The sequence below is a fragment of the Schistocerca cancellata genome, chromosome 5 (assembly GCF_023864275.1).
Source record: "Schistocerca cancellata isolate TAMUIC-IGC-003103 chromosome 5, iqSchCanc2.1, whole genome shotgun sequence".
NCBI lineage: Eukaryota > Metazoa > Arthropoda > Insecta > Orthoptera > Acrididae > Schistocerca > Schistocerca cancellata.
Genome location: NC_064630.1, coordinates 585,763,556 through 585,769,555, shown reverse-complemented (window position 1 = coordinate 585,769,555; position 6,000 = coordinate 585,763,556).

Below are 6,000 nucleotides of genomic sequence, written 5' to 3'. Positions count from 1 at the left end.
GTCAACATATTGCTGAGCGAAAATACAAAAGAGGTATCTAGGATCTGTAAATGGAAACCTCTAAGTATAGGCGAATTACTAGTTTTCCTGGGTGTTTCGTTGCATATGGGTGACGTTAAATATCTGCGATTACAAGACTACTGGAAGAAAGAACCGCTGTTTGAGAACAGAGGAATAGCGATGAGTATAAGCAGAAACTCGTATTTGATCATACTACGCTCTCTGCATTTTGCAAAAAACCCACTTCCAGGTAACCCGAAACGAGACGATCGTTTATATAAGATACGATCTATATTGGATTATTTTAACACGAGAATGTCTCAAGTGTCATTTAGACTACATAAAAAGCAAACGTAATAAATATGGCATTAAGATGTACTTGCTCAACAATCCAGACGGTTTCATAAATAAGTGGGCTATGTACACGGGAAGTGGTGGAGACATGGGGGGAAAAGATCACGCTGAAGAGGTCGTTCTGCACTTGATGGCAGAAAAGCTGCATGTTGCTCGTCACATTTACTTGGACAATTATTATAACAGTTTTCATTTAGCTACAACTCTATTGAACCTGAAAACACTTTCCACAGGTACTCTGAAATTAAACAGGAAATACACCCCCGAAGACGTTGTATAGGCAAAACTTGGGAGAGCAGAGAGACTAGCGCGGTATTCTAATGGATTGGAAAATGGAAGGATCGACGAGAGGTTTCCTACATTTCCACAGAACATCTAAATGTTATGGAGCAAGTGACGAATGCGCGCCAGCAAACAGTCACGAAACCTTTGCCTATTATTAGGTACAATGCTTGTATGTCTGGGACTGATAAACAAGATCAGATATTACCGTATTATTTATGTGAACGAAAGACTATCCGCTGGCCGAAAAACTATTCTTTCGTGTCATTGACATGCTAGTTTTCAATTCTCTATATCTGTACAACAAATACTCAGGAAATAAAATGACGTTGTACGATTACAGAATGAACATTATAAAGGGCTTCCTTCCATCAATGGACGTTCCACGAAATGTGAGCAAGGAACATCACAAACCAACACACGTTGTGCAAAAGCGGGAAGCTACTGCAGCGAAGAAGCAAGTTATGAAGAAGCAGTGTTGAGAAGTGCGCGGAAAAGGCAAGCGCACTGATACACCATACGACTGTACAACCTGCCCAGACAAACCTGGATACTGCTTGAACTGCTGTATAATTTCCCATACGTAGCAAAAAAGCGATAATATCGGGGAAATTCCGATTATCAAAGACAACTTCTTTTATTTCTTTTGACATTGCATGGTTTCTTTTTATGACGCGAAAGGTTAGAACTTTTTTCCACGAGTACTCACAAAATAAGGTTTTCTTTTGTGTTAAGTCGACTTATTTCTTATTGCGTTGTAAAGCGTTCACTTCAGTTTTTTTTTGCGAAAGAATTTTTTGTGCTAAATTTGTTTTGATAGCACCGCAATTGAAGTGATCGGGGACACGAGAGAAGCCTCCACGTAGGGTGTGTTTCGCTGACTAATTTCTACACATGCGGGCGTCTATGATAAATGTAGACGGCTAATTCTTTCATGCCAGGAGTAAACATGTTACTAAGTCGACGACCACTATCAGAGTCAATCTTAAAAACGCGCATTTGAAGTAAATATAATTTCAAATGAATCCAGCTTCCTATTCTTTCTTAAGAATTTGCGTTTTGGAATCCAAATTTTTCCTGAATGCAGTGGATTTTGTTGCTTGTTTGAATTGTATTTTTTGTTATCAACAAATCACGAACATTTGAATGACGCCTGTGACCCCTATAGGTGTCAGACAGCAAACAGACTTTAAAACATGACCACAATACAGTCGAAGCTTATTTGAAGTAATACATCGAAGGTGTGATCATGAAGTCAGTATTGAACATGATCCTACAGATCTTACAAGGTCTTGACGTCAGCCTGAAGCTCAGGTGTGCTTAGGGGCGTCGGCTCCGAGCGGTACCTGACGTTTCAGAATGTTACCGGCCCGCACTCGAGCGTTACTGGCTCGCACTCGCACGTTGCCGGGCCGCACTGGACAGTTGTGCGCGTGCACCGATGCCGCAGCGAAAGTGTTAATGATAATCACAATTTCATGATAATGACTCTAGTAGCGATCTTCCTTCTGTTCATTGCATTGTGCTAATAAAACGTAAATTCTCTGTCATCGCTGTGGCCAGAAAAAGATCCTGCAAGAACGTGACAAACGACGACTGAAGAAAATCGTTCAATGTGGCAGAAGAGCAACCCTTCCACAAATTGCTGCGGATTTCAATGCTGGGTCATCAACAAGTGCAAGCGTGCTCACCATTCAACGAAACATCATTGATAGGGGTTTTCGAAGCCGAAGACCCACTCTCGTAACCTTGATGACTGCACGATACACAGCTTTACGCCTCACCTGCGCCCATCAACACCAACTTTGGACAATTGATGACTGGAAACATGTAGCCTGGTCGGACGAGTCTCGTTTCAAAGTGCCTGCACATCTGTGACTATCATGAAGGCAATAGCTGAGTGTTTTTTTCTGATGCAAAACATCTACTGTTTCTTGTTTTTCCTATGCTTCCTTGTATTTTACACTTTCTGCAATTTTACACTTTTTTTGGGTCAGTCTGCTGAAAGGTGTAAGAAGGGGATTTTACATCAATTTCATCGCCACTCTTTAAAAGCTTTTTGTATTTAAGTTCATTTAATCAAGATATGTCTGGAATTGTATAAAGGACAGGTAATTGTATTTAAACCCGAGCACTTGTCTTACTCGAGTGTCTCAGGATAAACAGCCAAATTTAATTTGTCAACAGGATCTATCAAACAAAGAAACAAAACCACTAATGTCCAAAAACTTGTTGCACATCTAAAATAGATCACAGCTTATGTTTTATTTGATTTGACTCAATTTTGTTTTTAATTATTTTTCATGCTTCACATGTAAAATAAATACTACAGCATTTACAATCTACAAAGCACATGCCTTTTAGGATGGTGATTCATCTCGTAACCAAGCTCCAAACCTGAAATATACAGGAGTTCACGTACATTTTAACATCCCCCCCCCCCCCCTACCCACCCACCCATATGCCCGTTTCTTATCAGTCAGTGTTAGTATCTTAGTATCCTGTAAAGAATTAGATCTACTAGCTGATGCATCTTTTTATTTTTGCTTTTGAAATTCATATACTAGGAACAAATATGACAATGTCCTTTATTTTCTAGGCCATTCACGGCAGGCCCACTTTGCTGACAGTATGCACTACTAAACATTCAGTACAGCCCATCCCAACAAATGAATCAATTCAAATGAAATGAATGAGTTTTCTTCGGACATTTGGTGTAGCAGACCGACCTGATTGCATGTATGCTGTTTGCTGTGAATAGGTGGCCACCCCCATATTTATGACTCAGCCTAAATGGCCCATTCCCAATGTCATTTGAGGCAATTGTTCTCAGACTCTTAAGAGCACTACAGGACTGTGATCTAAGAAACATATTTACATTCCCAAGTCTTGTTACGCTGCATTACAAGAAATGGATCTAGAAATGCGAGTTTCAAAACATGAACTCACATTTTCCATCCTTATGTGTGCGTATTACAGTTATGATCTAAGTCAAATCCCAACAACTTTAGATTGTTCAAACAATGAAATACAAATTAGACAGGCTATTTTTGTACCACGCGGAGTTCTATGAGAAGTACCAGATTGTGTGTACTGAGTACTGCTAAAACTTAATCTGCAAAAAAGGGCAAAATACAGAGCCCCTTTGTAGTTTCTGTATGACTTGCTTCAAATACTGGATGCCTCTGGCTACGTGACTGTGCCATGGAAGTAACACACACTGCTTTCTGTCATGCCGTTAAGATAAAAAAAAGAAGCCATGAATCACTCCACAAAATTTTAACTTTAGCACAATATCATGTTCACACAAACAAATGCCGTAGCAAAGTCACCAAACATTTCCACTGACAATTTCTGATGCATTGATTCAAGTGTCTCATCTGGAAGGTAAATGTAGACTGTCCATTTGACAGGACTTCAACTTCAAAATGTTTGCCATGAAGAATGTTTTTCTGTTCTCAGTGTTTATCAATTTTACTGTACATGATCTAAAACATTTTTGAAATGTTAGTAATTTACTCAACTGAACAATACTCATTTATCTTATGCTCATTTAGCGTAACCACTTCATTATTAAATTTTTAAGAAAGTTAATACTAAGAGAACTATTGTGATAGAGGATGCAGCGTAATTTTATCAGACTTTTTTTTGAAATGCTACCCACTTAAAGTTTTTTAAAACTCTACATCTGCAAAAGGAAGTCTTAAATATGTCTGTATTATGGGGCTGAAATTAATCAGTTCACAATTTACTTCTAAAGAAATTTTGTAATATAATCAATGCTTCCTGTTTCAATTTCTTCCATGCTGTATACAAATATTTTGTTGCTGGAGCAGCTTATGTTTACTGGAACCACACACATTCACACATTCCGAAGAGCTCACTAATCTGCTTAGAATGTTACTATAAAATTCTTGTGATTTTTTTCCCATCATCATCGATACCTATAGTCTCCTCTTAAGTTTTACATTTGATTTTTGTATGCCAGTATTTTGAAGCATTTAATACATTTACTTAAAAGAAAAAAAAAAAAAAATAATAAAGGTGGCAGTTTTGACAGAAGTCAAAGCTTATGCTACTGTGTTCATTACATTTTGCAGCAAGTCCAGACACATTTGTTTCAGACTGCACTTTGCAAATGCAAGGTCTGACAAGATCTCCCGTGGTTGGAAAGGCCACTGATGTGGAAGGGGTATCAATCAATATTAGTGTACATACTATTTTCAGTAGGTGCAATGATTGGTTAGATGAACATAGTGATTTCTTATGGAGAAGTACATTCATAATGGTGGATCTGTGATTGCTACTCAGCGAGCATTTTGCATTTGGTTTAAACTTTGCCAATGTGGCTCTGTTCCCAGTTGAAAAACTCTTTGAGTTTGGTTATCAAACTTTAGAGCATGACATTCTGCAACAAAACAAAACCTACAGATCAACCTCCAATTATATGCGACACCAGAAAATGTAGTGCAGGTGGGAGTATCTGTTCAATAATTACCACTGTGTTGAGCAGAAACATGCAGCTGCACTGGGACTATTTCGTAGTACAAGAAGAATCTGCACAGAGCTCACCACATGCACCCATACGAAATGATGGTTACCCAGAAATTAAAGAAAGTTATTTGAAATTCGCAGTGCTCTTTGTGAGAATATTCTTCAGAACTTTCCCCTGGCGCAATTTTGAATTGAGGCACTGAGAGCACAAGCGGACTAACCCCGGAGAAGTCAATATGGAGGAAACAGGTCTCATAATACGGGCCCACAAATAATGTATGTTTGTGATACATTGCAGCCTTGTAACATGCATATGATGTAACTGTGGTTTTATTGAACAATATTTTGACATAGATAAATTACAAAAGTACTATATAGTAGAATATTAGCAGTTTTGTTGTGGCTTAGTCCATTTTCACTCCAAGTAGTTGAACATTCTCAATGACAGGTCCGTTAGTACGCTGATGCATGTGACAATAGTATTCATTACTAGTATACATTGTACACATTACATGTACCATTTTACATTGGTTTCTGTAATGTTACGCATTGTGTTACATTTCAAAATCATCCACAGGCAATGTTTCTACAGCATTTGACGACGTTTGTAAAGTTTTGTAGAAATCATGATGAAGTGGAGGTACATACGGAAGCAAACTTAGCAGATCCTTCTTTTTTGCCTCTGTAATTACATTTCCATTAGGATAAAGCAGTTCGAGATTGCTGATGCATGTGGATGTTCGTTTGGCCACATCAATTTCCTGAAATGGCTCTTGGTTTTGGTTCGAGTATTTATACAATATTTTGAATCTGTTGGTTGCTTCATACCGCAGCCACTGTATGTTCAACCATTGTACTTTACAATTGCCA